This window comes from Bidens hawaiensis, unplaced genomic scaffold (genome assembly GCF_021521415.1).
Source record: "Bidens hawaiensis isolate Kalapana, Puna unplaced genomic scaffold, B.hawaiensis_p1.1 tig00029014_1, whole genome shotgun sequence".
NCBI classification, from domain to species: domain Eukaryota; kingdom Viridiplantae; phylum Streptophyta; class Magnoliopsida; order Asterales; family Asteraceae; genus Bidens; species Bidens hawaiensis.
This window is the reverse complement of record NW_027494777.1, coordinates 150,451-167,306: the sequence shown is the minus strand read 5'-3', so window position 1 is coordinate 167,306 and position 16,856 is coordinate 150,451.

The following is a 16,856-nucleotide window of genomic DNA, read 5'->3' as shown; positions in this document are numbered from 1 at the left end:
GAAAAAGATGGAAGAAAAGAACAGAGAAAGCCAGAAATTCAGAGAATATCTCAGAAGGCACAATTATTCAGAGAAAGAATTGTCTCACTTCAACTTTTATCAACTTCAAGATCTGTATAACAGTGAAAGAGAAAAAGTGATTGAGAAGTGTGTGAGAGAAAATGAGAAACTTGAGAAGATGGAAACTTTGAAGAAAAAGTATGGAGGTATGTGTGGATATTTGCTGGAGAGAGGTTTGAAGCCTGAAATTGTTGAGAACCTTACAAGAGAATCAGTGTTGGACCAGTACAATAAACTGAAGGGAAAAGAAAAACTGAAGAGGGTCCAAACCGAGAGCTCTACTAAACAGTCTGAACCAACTGATGAACCTCAAACAAAGAAAAGAAGAATTCAAACTGTGAGGGAGAAATTAAAGGAACAAGTCAGATCAGTTGAAACTCCTACCCCACAAGAAGTGAAGCCTGAACCTGAAGATGAACCCATTGTCCCTTGGGAAAATGAAGAGATGATAAATATTCTAAGAAGGGTTATGATTGATCAAAGGGGAATGAGTGAAGCAGATTTCAATGCCTTGGAGAAACAAGATTTGAAAGAACTTTTCTATATACAAAAGGATGAATGGGAGAAAGCTTTGAGGGAAAGTGATAACCCTAGAACCTTTGTGGATGGAAGTTTTGTGCCTGCTGGATTGGCAAACACTCCTGGTATGGCAAGAATGCTGTTTGATCTAAGAATTAGCAGGACAGAATATTGTTGATTTGGCTAACCTTGCAACATAAATGGTAGAGGCCATTTACATTAAAGTTTTCAACTTAAGGCCTGGAAAACCAAAGAAGTCTATCCCTTTTAGGCCTCCAATATCAAGAAGACAACCACAAGGAGGAAGAGGTGAATCTAGTAGATCTGCACAGCAAAGAACAATAAGACCACAGTCTGATGTGGATTTTCCAAGAGAACTCTACTATGATTCTGTCACTGAATCTTTGAAGGTGATTATGGAAAGTAGACAATTGAGAGAAATTGTTGTTAGAAGTGACTTCCGTGGATATACTGAAGAACAATTGGAAAGGATGGCCACTCTTAACTTGTATGATTACAGAAATAGAAACAGAATGGCAAGAAGACAGATGAATGATCTGTCAAAGTATTTGAAAGATGAAGCTGACAAAGGATTCAAGTTCTTAAAAGAAAAGAGAAGTTGGAGAACGATTCAACTTCACAGGACAAAAAGGACAGAAAAATTCAAGAGAATGGGCATTGCTGAAAGAGACTTTATGATGAATGTCAGAGACAGAAATCCATTGTCAAATATGAACATATGCATAAGTCTTAAAAGAAGAATGATACGCCCCAACTACACAGTACAAAAGAATGTCATTATAGCTGAAATTGAGTATAAAGAAAAAGATTACCATTACTTGCTGAGAAACTCAGATGGAAAAATACTGGGGATCATTAAGAAAGATGAAGACCTAACCTACCTGCATGATGAGGATCTAATGGATATAAGAGATTTGGTCATACAAGAAAGTCATACTCATTACCGAATCCTTAATATCTTCAACATGAAAGCTGCATCAGAGATAATCAATAGAAGACAAGCCGCTCATAATGCAAGAAAGAGACAAGATTAATAGAATAGGCTTTGTGATGTAATGTCTTCGGACAACTTTTGATTATGTAATTTGTTTATGTTATTTTAATATGTAATTTGACTTTTAATTTGATGTGTATTTTGACTAAGTGTAAGTAAACTTAGAAATGTTTTGGGTCAGCCGAGGTGTTCCAATCTAGGGGGAGATTGTTGAGTCAAAGATTTGACCAAAATGAGATATATGGAAGATTGGAATCTTCTCAACCTCCTCAGAATTAGCTAAGTATGGAACCAGGCACACCTTGGACCTCCGAGCAAGCTTTTACTTAGCCGGGTACGATATTTTGTCTATCGGGCAAGGTTATCTTCAAATAGTCTTCTTTAGTGGATACCCGAGCAATGTTTGCAAATTAGTTCATTGTCGGGCAAAGTTCACTAGTTTATGTATTTCCGAACAAGGTTCACTTTATCAAGCAAGTCTGTTCTTCATAGCCAAGTAAGGTTCACTTTCGAGTAAGCTTTCGGCTAACCAAGTCAATGAAGCCAAGTGATTGGAAGACCGGGCAAGGTTTTCATTAATAATAGTGGTCCAAGCAAGCTTGATGATTGAATGGAATATCATTAAGTAATATCGGGCAAGGTTCAACTCAAGCAAGGAACAGTACTCCCGAGTACACTTTGCTAATAAGTTATTTTATAGTAAAGAGTTGAATTGAACCATTGAAGAACAAGGTTGCTCGTAAGGGTTTGTCGGACAAAGTCGGGCAAAGTCAAGAAGACTGAAGTCTACCCGGTGAGTATTTTACTTGGTAAAATACTCTTCAAGTAAAGTCTACCCGGGAAACTGATCCGAGCACACTTCTATGTTACCAAGTCCTGAAGGATGGCAAAGTACAAATCGTATTCGGAGAATAAAGGTTAATGCAAAGCCTACCCGGAAGACTTGTTTTACAGTTAGAATATTTTGTGATTATGTAATTTGAATATGTATTTACGTTTGGGGTTTCTAGAAGGAATGACAGCTGTCCTAGGGCGGCAGGCCTATAAATAGACTGTTTTAGGGCACGCCGCCTAAGGATAAGACAGAGAGCGACACATTAATTGAAATAGAATATTTTTGTGTGACGGCTGTCCTAGGATACGTACGGAAAAATCCTCCTTCAAGAAACCCTAAATCGATTGTCCAATTTGTATGATGAATGTTATATGAATGGAAATCTTTTGAGTGAATCTTGTTTGTGTTGGTTACCTTTGAATATTGATTAAGCAACCGTATGTTTGTTATTGATTCCGCCTTTAACAAACGGTCATCTTTCTAAATATAGGAACCCGTCATTAACTCCCTTGTCGACACATCTATTTGTGTGAGTTATGACATGATTAAGTAAGGTCCATCTGAAATCGAGGGACCAGACACCTTGAAATTTTTATCTCCCACTTTTCTTGACTAATTCGGCATGGTCTTGAACAGCCATCAAAAATCTCTAATAAACTCCTCTTTAAATTAATCGTGTTCTCCCCCTCGACTAGTAGATGCACGTGAAATGTCGGCCGGAAAATATTGTCGCCAAAATTTTCAAAACGAATGCCCCACTTATTAGAAATATCCCAGAAAAATTTAGATTAAGATAAGTTTTCTAAAATACTGTTCTTTTTCGGGAACACCCGTCTTCCATGTGGTAAGCACACAACACATCCTCATTTGCTACGAATTTTTCCTCTTCGCTGACATGGTCGACATTCACTAATATTAATCCTCATTTGTTACTCACTGAGCGAATATGACCTCATTCAATGTAGATATCCTCATTCGCTACACAGCATAGAGAATGAGCTTATACGTTAAGGAATCATTAACGAATGGCCAAGACCCATAATGAATGGACAATTTTAATAGTGAACTAATGAATGAGAGGTGGAGCGGTTACTGTAGTCACCAGAAAAACTAAACTCGCTGGAAAACGGCTGAAAAAAGGTTTCCATCGCCGAAAAACTCAAACTCAAGCTCCAATCATGGCGGAATCATCAATTAACCTTCAAATCTTCAAATTAACATTCCAAAATCACCACGAAGGTTTATATTTCGTCAATGAACATGAATCCATCATCAATTTCATCATTCATCCATTAATATCTTATCAATTCAGGTCAAACAGTAACATAAAACGAAGAACACAACGAACACGTCTCGAATCAGATTCATATCAAAATTGGTATGCATGAAGAGTAATTCCCGCTCTAATACCAATTGAGAAAACATTATATTCCCTAGTAGGATCAAATCGCATAACATGATACGTATAAATAGATGAAACGAGATAATAAATAGAACGACAATCAAGCCGTAAGATTGATTCATTGATAACGATATGCCGAATGATTACAAGATATATCATGCATGCATACATACATATGGTTAAGCTTGATCCGCCTCAATGAGCACCTCGAGGTTGCCTATCATTCTAGAGAGATTCCGGCAGCATATTGTTACTCGTTGAAGTATAAGGCCAAAACTCTTAGCCCAAATGAATAGGATCTGCCTATTTATAAGCCCAAGCCCCATTCGTTAACATCACTAATGAATGGGGTGATCCCGTTAACGAATGTCTTCCCATTCGCTAAACTCCTTAGAGAATGGACTCTCTTAACTAATGAATGAGCCACATATGCTACACCTTTAGCGTATGTGCTCCAAACTTAATGAATGGGGTGGCTAGTCTAACGAATGGAATCCATTCGCTATACAATCCATAGCGAATGTGCCATATTACATTCTAGCATAATGACTAAACTACCCCTAGCTTATTCGATCAACTACGGACAACAAATCATGCACTAACAGAAAGAAATATCTTAGACCTAGGAAAAAGGAATTTGATCTAGAAACAAACAAATCGCCTGCCTTGAATAGGATACCAAGAACGATCAATGTCGTCATTGATTTCGATCAAAGGGATAACGAACTGAGGGTAGAGAGAACCATAGACAAATTAAAATCAAAGGGACGATAAAAAAAGAAACTGAGGTCAAAGAAGGAAGACCAACAATTGAAGGATTCAATTACAGCTGTTAACGGACCAAAGCAAACCAAACAAGACCTTGTCTGTGTTCGTTCGTTAAGCTTTTTTCCGTGTCCATCTATTAAGAAATTGAGTTTGTTCGTGGTTGGTTGTGTCTGTCTGTAAATATTGTAAATAGATGCTAAAGGACACTAATGAACAAACGAACAATAACATATACTAAAGGACAAACGAACACTAATGAACATTAATGAACAAACATACATAAATGACTCTAATCAACAAACAAACATAAACAATTACATACTAATTCAAAAATAATAATCATAAATCAACAAAGTTCACCCATAAATCCGGAACCACACCACACGATATATAAAAAAAACTTAACATTGAACATAGTAACCAAATATAGGCATATCAAAATAATGTCTTGGAGTTCAAAATCCACAAATCTTCCGGTGTTTCACGAGAAAAGCTTCATATTCTTCATTCTTCAAGGCATTTCAACTTACACATTATCATTTTCATCATTTTCCAAAATTTATTTAAAAAACAAGTATTAATTATTGATAAGAAAATGAGAATTAGTTGAAAACAAATAGCATTATCTTGTTTTTCTTTTTTTCCCCCGGTTAAACCCATAGTTACAACAATACTGTTTTGGTCAAAAATTAACGAAGCAAGTTTGTGGAAAAATTTCATAATGAGGTAGTGTGTTCTTCAAATAAAAGGTGAAAAAATGCGGTAAGTAAACGGTTAATACGCAATATAGAGAGGAAAAACCTTATATCTTGGTGAGGATCCTTGAAAAGTAAACCTCGGGATGGGAAAATTATCCCGTGCCTCATATTTATTAATGGTGAAAAAGTGATGACAGCTTGAGAACTTGTTGTAAGCGATGACTAGAGTACATTATCAGGTGTTGTGTGTGCATTTAGAGTGTCCTACATCGTTTATCAACCCCTTTATATAGAAAAAAGAAATAACTAACTACGCGATTAATCCAGAATCCTTAGGTCTTGTGACCGATAGAGGACTCTTTCCTTCTTCCCACGTGTGTTTTGACTGGTCCTCTAAGATTCAAGTAAAAATTAGTCATACTAGTTGTTTTAAGTTTCTACATACTTGAGTAGCTTGCAAGCAAAAATAACTATACACTAAAATGATTAGTTTAGGATACTAAAGCTCATCAGGGATCCTATTAGCCAAGATAATTTTCAGGATCACTTATTAGATCAAACTACCCCTAACAATTGTCCATATAAATACGACAGTTTTAAACCATATTTTTCTAATGGTTATATTAATAAAATCAATGATAAACCAGGCGGTAATCCCCTGTAATTACACAATCCTCGTCTTCTACGGGTGATAAGATTTGCTGCAATTTTCAAAGCGTGCTAACCGCCACACGTTTAAACCAGGCGATAATCCCCTGTAATTACTCGTTTAAGTTACTTATCTCTTCAATGCCTTTCAGATCTAGGTACTATTCTTCTTCTACTCTCTTCTTTTAGGTTTCCCATTGTCCTTTCGTTGTAAAAAAAATATGGCTAGAAAAAGATCACAATCCTCGTCTTCTACGGGTGGGAATCCTCATTCTGATTTTACCCCTCAAGATTTCTTTGTCATTATGGTTTTTAGTTATCCCCATTTGATCATTTTATACATCTATACCATATATGTAACATTTTAGATTTTTCATATTTGTATTCGTATACGTTTACCCGACTCGGGAATGTAATTATGATATTTCGTATTAATAAAATCCTGCATATCTTAGTTTTTAACCTTTTTAACCTATTGTATATCCTCTTAACTTTCAAACTCGTCAAACAACTCTTAATAACCCTTAAAATTGCTTAAAATGTCTAAAAAAATGCATTTATAGAAGTAGATGGTCTAAATATGTAAAAAAATCAAAGTTTTTACAAACTTGGCTCAAGGTGTCAAGTGACGAGGCCCCCTTATCCTCTCATCATGACGTGAGCAACCACCTGATCAGCAAAAGTTCGTTTTTTGACTAATTTATTTGTTTTCAATGCTAAATCATTACTATTTTGATACAAATCCCGAAAATTAAGGCCCAAGTTAAGTCATTTAGTGTTGTAAGTTGTCCAAATTCATTTCCCTATTATAACAATCAAAATCTCTAAGTTATTAGGCTCTATTTTGTCATCAATTAATTATTTCGTTTCTTAATCAAGTTAGTTACTCTCTAAAGACTACTATAAAATCAGCCACCATCACTGCGAATCATGAATTTAGTCTACTCCATTGATGATTCTTTAAGTCTCACTGATTTTTTTGGTGGGGGGGGGGGGGGTTAGTGGTCAATTCGATCCCGACCTGTTTAGGGGTTTACAGTTAATTTTGGTACATTTTCGGTTACTACTACTTCTGGTCAAAACTAGCTTTCGGGCCAAAAGACTTTTACGTTTGTTATTAAATTTTGATCGTACTGGCCAAAACCTGACTTCATATTCAAAGTTCAGATTCTGAACAATACCACCTTGTTTAAATATTAAAAGTTTCACATCTTGAGTATTTAATTTTTACATCCGTTTTAAACCGATTCCAACGACATTATTCTCAGTTTTAATTCTACTTTACTGTCCCAAAGTTTCAGTCATGTTTGTGTTGGATCATTCAACGTGTTAAGAGCTTGGAACTCTTTTATTATACTTATTTTTATTATTTAGATCGCCAATCATGAGGTTAGTAATCACTCCCCTTTTCTACTATTTTAAACAATTTTTGGGAACTATATGCGTACCATTCCAAACAACATTTACATAAATTTTAACAAACAAATCATATTTGCTATTGTGATGTGATTCAATTATGTGTTATGTGCAAATTGTTTAATTGTTTAATTATTGCTTCTGAGAGGTCCCTCATAATATATCTCATTTAGTATGAACATATGTTGTCTTAGTAGCCATCGATTGTGTTCGCTTAATCATGGTCAACCGACATGTCACACCCTGCCAAGGCGGAAATGCCAGGATGCGACGTCAAAGGATTTAGAACACCTGGACTAGAGACCCAACTCGATCACAACAAGATCTTCAAATTCTAAGTCCAGTCCAATACTTGACCTATTCCAACCGTGTCGCTGACTCCAAATACCTAAAAAAACATACATAAAAAGTCAATATAATGTTGGTGAGTTCACATGTTTTGTAGTTTTAATGTAAAACCGTTTTTCAATGCAAACGTTGAAAGTGTATAAGTCTTTTAAGTACAAAATCGTTTTCCTTGAAATTATAATGCAAACATGGCCATAATATGTAATAACTTTCCTTGAAATCATAATGTTAACATGGCCACAATATGTAATTACATTCTTTGAAACCATAATATACAAGCGTGGCCATAACGTATGAAGACACATCTTTGAAAACGTAATTGTGACATTCGTGTCAAAACGAGGTACACCTTATTTGCTACGTAATGATTAAACAGTTACCCGGTTAGTTCGTATCGAGTAATCGATTAACCAAACGATACTTATTATGACCCGAATATACCAGGGTGATATATGTATTATAATAACTAACATATTGATATTATAGCCCTAGTATGTGCAAAGCCACTTAAACGAAAAGAATTTTGTGTAACTATGCGTTACGAACTTAAACTCGATCGTATGTACCAAAACAAGTATTGTATCATCTGCCAAGCTGAAAAAGACTTATAGAACACTTATATATGATGTTTTAAGCAATTTGTGAAAATATTTTAGAATTTTACAACGAGCTAGTATGTTTTTCTTAATTAACCAAATTGAGTCGGAAAACACTCGTTTTCGCCCTTTTTGTCACACCCGAACTATTTTCGCATAAAAAACCGAACCTGAACTAAACTTGCACTTGGGATTTCACCTTCGCACGTAAAAAGAGGCATATAGTGACAAAAGGAGAGCCCCATGGGGACCCCATATGGAGGCTAAAAATAAAAAGTACCCTCCCTTTTAATATATCTTTGAAGTTAGATATTTTTCTTGATCATTTCACACCTATACTTCACATACAACTTCTGGACAGCTTTAAACTTCACTTTTGTACAAGAAACTTCAAGGTAGCAATCAACATTTTAATGATTTTATGTAAGATTAATCCAATTTAAACATAAGTAATCATGTTTTGATTAAAGAAAACCATGTTTAACCATATAAAACCATTTAAAATGATTTAAAAATATTCTTTGATCTTAAACATGGTTAGTAATAAAAAACATATGGTTTTTGGGCAAAAAACACGGATTAGGACGTTTATAACACGTTTTTACGATTTAAAAATTCGGTTTACAACCCTAACCGAAAACCTAAGTAAAAAGGCTTGATGATTGATGTTTTATGCTTGGTTTTGGTTTCACTTGATCTCTAGATACTCTACATAGCCAACCAAGGACACAAAAGCTTGAAAACAAGGCTTAACCGATCGAAAAACCGCATAGGTAATACCCGAGACACTCGCTTAGGGGTTGTTTGTGCTTATATTGAAACGTGCTTGTTTTTAGACTATGAAACTTTTTAGGGATATCATGGATCATATGAATGAGACCCTTTCCAAATTTGGTAATTTTTTGATAAACAGAGAATATTTGGCGAATTTATTATCGTTTATTGGAGAATTATTATGAAAAATAGGTAAACTGCTTGAAAAATTATGAAATTTTACGGAGGACTCAGAAAGGATAATTTAAGATCACACAAAACATTTGGGATCAATTGGAGAAGTCTATATCTGGCTTGTTTATTTTCGTTTAATCGAGTTTTAAAAGCCAAAATATGCGCAAAAATGTAGTTTAGACGAAGAGTATAGTTCTGGAAATTTTACAGGGGTTATTTGATTATATTTTAACCATTCAAAAAATTTATTGGGTTTTTTCGAGAATCTTTTGGTATCAACGGTTGATTTGTCGGTTAATTATAACATGTAAAATGAATTTTTATAAATAAAAATACAAGACTAAAAATTTTGGAATTAATTTTATAAATTTCTATATATTTTAATTTGTTTAACAAAAATTCTCATAATTTATATATAATTATATAAATAGTTATAATAATTTAAAGGTTTAATTTTGATAAAAAAACGACAACGTTATGTTTATCGAACTGAGTGTTATGTCAAAATATCAAAAGTGGTCAAATAACGTAGTTTTGAATGAATTTGATAAAAACAAACTTTTTACGAGACTTCTGGATAATTCGGGTGAATTGTACGCGTTTTGTACAATCAAACCCGTATGAAAACGAAAGCGAACCTTGAGGCCAATCCAGATACTGAAACCCTAAATTTCTTTTATAAATCGAATAATTTAACAAACTGTACGTTTACTCAAGTTTGTGTGATCTTACCTATTTCCGAAATGCGTAAACGAACAACTTGGCCATGCACGGAATACGGTGAAACTGAGCCAAAACCGATTTTGATTATTAGACATTGTTCAATGTCACATCTAAGTCTACTGACATGTTCTAAGCGTAAGAACCATACCCAGATTAGATATACAACTTGATTCAGTGTAATGACTATACTAGTATTAACAATACAATATCGATTATAGGAGTTGAGCTATAATCGGGGCATACTGTTAACACCAGCGTACTATGATACTGTACTACTATATGGTGAGTTTCATGACCCCACTTTTAAATTGTTCTACGAACTTATGCAGTGGAAAGCATGATTACATTTGTCTATTTATTATGATGTGAATTATCTAAGTGCAAAGACTTATCAAGTCCCCACCAACACGAATGATTAACTATGAGCCCGTGGCATGTGAATAGTATTATTGGTTTGACAAACCCAATTGAAACCACCGGTGGATTGTATCGGAACTATTACCAATTGCACTTGACCATACAATTATGATTAGTATTTGCTATGTAGTGTTAGACATGGTACTACTTGGGGGCAAATGGGCCTACGGGCCCGAGGAGGTGCGTGGGCAGTGAGAGGCCACGTAAAACCAGCCCATCAAGGTTCACTTGTGGCTTAGTATAATTACATCGAATACATACAAAACATGACTGCTATGAATGCGTATACTGGTCTCGTTTAAACTTGTGAAACTCACCAACTATTCGTAGTTGACCCGTTTTAATATGATTTTCAGGCATTCCCAAGTTGGAATGACGTGCTAACTGTTATGTGCTCAAAGTGATAAATTGTGCTGATGTAGATAGACGCAAATATATAGTTAAAGAATAAAGCGGCCTAGAAAACTGGTTATCTTGTGAACACCTAGTTTGTAAACGAAGTTAAAACCATGTAATATGATGTAACTTGTTAATTTTCTTTATAAACAATGTATTTGATACCAGAGTTATCGGTTACATTCCCGTATTACGCTTCCGCTTTTTACCTAGTCGGGTTGTGACAGAAGTTGGTTTCAGAGCAATTAGTTATAAAGAATTAAGATATCCTTTAGGATACCAAATATAACCGTATGCTCGATTAGCTCTTGGAATAAATAATATTTAATAATATATACTGATGATTTTTGGTATGAAATCGAATGGACAAATGGGTTATTATGGTCTGGAACGTAATAACGGACTTGCTCGTACGAGGGAATTCGGGAAGAAGTCACCGAACACTGAATAGGTAAAAATGGTAACACACATGTATAAAATATGATGTTAATTATATATACATATATATGAAAGCTTATTTGTAATATGTGTATAAATACGTGTATGTATTGAACTTTAATTAATATTCTTTTTTATTGTAAGTAATATTATTGAGAATTTTTATTCTTATACTAACCTTTGTATAGAACGATGTCAAGGACTAGAAAATTTCCAACTGATCAAACACCAACACTGTCCAGTGAAGAGGACCCGGTGGAAGATTTGGAGGACGAGAGTGAGGGAGATTATGTGATTCCATATGAGGCACCTGCTGATGAGCCTGATTTATAAGGCAATAGGTGTGATATTTTCCCTCCTAGGACATCTCCTAGACATGAGGTATGACCCACTAGTACTTATCATACACCTACTAGAGCTCCCAGGTCTCCCACACCACACCCCGGTGACTACACCCACCCGTGGGGCTAGTCAGGCCACATGTACTAGTACACCACCACCTGACCGTATACCTTCCCCACCTAGATCGACCTATCCTAAGGGAAGAACCTCGCACATCCATGTTACCTAGATACCACTCCCAGCAGAGGGTATACCCACACCCGTAGAAGGACCTCCTCATTTCGCCAACCCAGCCTGTTTAGGAGTACTGACCAATCACGTAGTAGAACATTCAATATCGATAGTCACTAACATCCCGAGGAGACATGAGCTATATGATTGTATGTTGGATATGTAGCAGGTAGTGATGAACTTGCAGCAATCCAATTCTCATTCTCAGCGGCTTTTGGACAGGGTGGCAACCCAGTGGGTGGCAACCCAGTTATGGGTTTGCCAGGCAGTTACTGCAGCCTTAGTGGTTGTTTGTGTTTGGTTGTTGTATCATAGAAATGTGAATGGATAGAGACAGTAGTATGGTTTGTTGTATATAGTATTTTGATACCCCATGCAGCACTTGTACTAGCATGTTGTGCTGACAAGGAGGGTGTTTTTGAATTACTATTACTACAAGCACTGACCCTTACCGGGTTAAGTTTTTATGTCACTTAGTGACAATTTTTGGTACGCATATTCAAGCGCTGGCCTATATCAGATTAAGCCTATGCGATGATTTTGGATGCATATGTACAATAACAGTTATGTATAATACAAATATGTTCTTTGGCATAGTTGTGTGTTTATGATTATGATTATCCTGATAAAGTTTTTGCTATGGTGGAAATGATACTAATTACTATATATTTTATTATTGTTATAGAATGGCCCTGAAGAAAGCTAACACTGTGTCTGAGGTGGAGGTGGCCGAAATGATTGCTCGACAACTACAAGAAGTGATTCCGACTATAATAGCGCAAATCACTGTTAACCAACCGTTGAGCTCCGATAACGCCACTAATATTACACCTCCTCCGAACACTAATTTAGCTACGAATATTACCACCCAGTTAAATGCTAATGCAACTGCAAATGTTACTACTCCAGTGAATACTAATGCTGCTATTGATAATAATAATAATAATAATAATAATAATAATAATAATAATAATAATAATAATAATAATAATACCCGACCAACTGTTAATGTCACTAGAAACCCCGAACTGTACCAAACACTAGTAATGTCACGAATACAACTCCCCCACCGATTATCAATACGACTGCAAACGTTAATGCTGAACAGAATACAGATAACAGTCGTAACAACCAAGAACCCCCACGTTGGGAGTGCTCGTTTAAAAAATTTAGGTCGTGTAAACCGACAAAATTCAAGGGTACTGATGGACCCAAGGGATTAGTAATGTGAAAAGAAAATATGGAGATTGTAATCAACATCTCTAACTGTCCACCAGACTACATAGTTGAGTATGTTACCTGTATGTTTGTTGAGCATGCTTTAATGTGGTGGAACACAATTGTAACCGTATGTCATGGGCTGAACTCAAAACTCTAGTATTAGAACATTTTTGCCCAAGAAGTGAAATCCAGAGGTTGGAACACGAACTCTAGAATTTAGAAATGAAAGGTGTTAACCAAGTGGGGGTACAACAATCGTTTCAATGAACTTGCTCGTACAGTACCTTGGATGGTAACACCTGAACCCAAGCTCATTGAGCGCTACATTTGGGGAGTGACCACAACCGTGAGAAGTATAGTCAATTCCATAGCCCATCCAACTTTAGAAAGTGTCGTGTCACAAGCCGGCGTCATTACATTTGATCTCACAAGAAGCAGTGTGTTAAGGGTACCAGGGGAATCGTCTGGTCTGAAACAAACCGATTATACCTGTAGAGCACAAGTTGTAACATCACGGAAAATTTGAGCCAAAAATGTCGAGTTTCAAAAATCTAGGGGCCATTTCTGCCAATTTCCAAACTCCAGGGTCTAAAATGTAAATTATGTTTTCCGGACCCATCGCGGTACTCCAGGGTTTAACACGTTGTGACACGTGTCACCACGTGGCAACACGTCCGCCACGTGTTGCCACGTGGCGCAACGCCTGCTACGTGGTAGGTCTATTGGGTGACTCACTTGGTCTACGTCGCGATACGCGACGGGTGCCAAGGAGGCCGTCACGTATCGCGATGGGCTACAAGATTTTTCCTATAATAGCAGCCTCGGGATTTCATTTCCATCACACCAAAAAACACATACCACTCTCTCTCTAACATCTCTTTACACCTCGAAGTTCGTGCCCTGGATCCACCTTGATAAACGTGCTTGAATCCTCGTTTTCCGTGCCATACCTCGATATTCGTGCCCCTCCGCGATGACATTCCAAAATAGAAGGAGGTGATGTCCCTACGTCCCGAAAATCATCTCGAAATACGTACCGTGAAGAGTTGGTGTCTCGATTCGCGTGCCCAAGTGGAATATTGATCAAGGAAGGTTGATAAAGAAAATGGCGTCGAAGTGCTGCCCGAGTGTGTAGGGTTTATTAAGCCAAGAAAAGGTATACATAATGCCCGAATAAAATAATAATACAACATTATAAAGGCTTAATGCCCTAAGTCGAAATTATACTCGATGCTTCAAAATAAAAAGAAAGTAAATAACAAAGAAAAGAATAGAAAGAAATATAAATGTATATACATGTGAATATATTTCTAACTCTTTGTTATAAAATATTATTTAAGTATAATGAGTATTCTTAAATAATAAAATAAAAGAATACGTTTCTTAAAGAAGAAGAAACGTAGGGTTTTTATAAATAAACTAAAGGTTTATAAAGATTACTTTTTAACTAAAGGTTTTAAAGTAAAAAGAGATTTTGAACTAAAGGTTCATCGAGATAAATAAGATTATAGGTCTTAAGCCGGATCGTGTATCCGACTAAAAAAAGTTATACTCGTACTATAGGTGCGAGATAGCAAGGGAAAGACCCGCGGACGGTTTTGGAAACCGATCCCAATCAAAAGGTGAATACGCCCCACTTTTACAAACTTGTTTTCAAACGAGTCAACTTGATTATGTGTAAACTTTACATGAGACTAAGGTGCTGTTTGTTTTTCCTCAAAAGCACTTCTCCACCTCTTTTGTCTGCACTGAGAAGAGGGCGCGCAGACGTTGAGCTCTGCACTGTGTTTGTTTTTTCGAAGACGTTTTATTAAAAAACGTCTGCGCGCCCTCTTCTCCTAGAAGTGTTGGTATTGTTACTTCTCATCTCTTATAACCCAATTTCTTTCCACCAGACACAAAACACCACGTTCCTTTATCATTCTTCTCCATTCTCAAACCCTAGCCCCCAAACCCACATTCCTCCCTGTCCACCAGCCGCACCACCACCACCTTCGCATAACCGCCACCATCTCACACCTCCACCACCATCTCCTAGTCGCCACCAGTCGCACCACCCTTCTACGCCACCAGTCGCACCACCACCCCTTGCAACACTCTCACAACCACACCACCGCTAGCCGCACCACCACTACTCACCTTCGCACAGCCGCCACCTTCGAACCACCATCTGTAAGGCTGCAATTTTTTTTCTCCTACAGAATCACAAAGTCTTAATACTAGCCAACCGCCAGTGGTATTTGAGGAATCAGTACTTGTGACCAAGTTAATTGAAACTCTAATAACCATATATTCCAAATTGAATTTTTGGAGCTCCATTTTAAGCTTAATAAATGGAGAAGTAGCAGCAACAAAAAATGAAACAGCAAAGATTTCTTTAATTTTTGTATATATTTTGTTTCTTGTTTTCCTTTATTTTTTTATTGCAAAATATTTTTTTTAATTGTTCTTATTAGGATTTGATTTATGATTTGAGTTATGAACTACTTGTTCTTATTAGATTGTTGATGTGAGTTATGGATCTTCTTGTTATATGTTCGTGAAATTAGGATCTGACAGTTTATTTAAATTTAAATTTCAGTTTATGTTAATATTATGCAGATGTTAAAAAAAACAATCTTCTTGTTACAGACTGCAGACCTTTGGTCCACCTCTTCTGCTATAGATGTCTGCCGATGTGGTCCGCAGACTGCAGATATTAAACCTCTTCAAAAACAAACAACACCTAAGTGTCTCTAAAAACATTATAAATAAGAGTATAAGCCTAGTCCTCAGGCTGTAGTATACGTTTGTCTGGATCCTTACGTATGTGGAATGCGGTGGGCACATCGCACCACGCTTGGTCACGACCTCCAGCCACGATGGGCCGGACCTAAGTTACGTTCGTGTGAGACTGACAATGTGTATATTTATGGTACCTAAGTTATGTCGAAACGCTGCGGTGTTTTGCTGAGGTGACCTAGTGTAGCGACTCGAGTTTATAATGATGTTGTTTAACTTAATTATTCCTAAGCCAAGATGGGCCGAGACTTACGTGGTCTCGAGGGGTGATTAAGTAAAAGAAAATATTTTAGCGTCAGCATATTCACCAGCATTCGTTGCTGACGTATTTTTAATATTTTGCAGGAAACCAAGATTAGAGCTTGAAAGACGAAGAGCTCAAGAATCCGATGGCTCGAATAATTTTGTTTAAATATTAAAATATGGTGGTTTTGTTAAACTTATAACAAGTAAACTTAAAACGAGACTTTTGTCTCATCTTTTGTGTTGTAAATATTTATAACTTTAATCCACATGTTTTTATAAGACTTCTGCATTAACCCGCTACTCTGATTTATATACAAATGTGGTACCAACTATTGATCACACTCCTAGTCCTAAGATGGGGGTGTGACTGGTTGGTCTCAGAGCCATCGATTTTAGCGAATTGGGTATCATAAAACAATACCCAAGCTTCGATCCAAGCATAGGAAATATTTACTTGTTTAATTGAATGGGGATAAGATTGGCTGGTAACCCTTTCTTTCCCTCTCCTCAATCTAAACCACCTAACCAAGATGTCTTTCGAGAAATTAATGGAGTATTATGATAATGAAGCGAGAAGAGCAAGAAAGTATTACAAATTCCCAAAGGACATCATGAGTAAGGATTATTTCGAATCATTCTTCAATTCCAACCAGGGACATGACCAACATCCCAATATTGAACCAAGTCCCATTTACCATCTGGACAACACTCCACATCAAGTGTACCAAGCGCCAAGACACTCAAGTTATTGCCCGACAAGTCTACCTATGTACCAACCATCCGAGGTTCCAACATATTATCCTTCTGA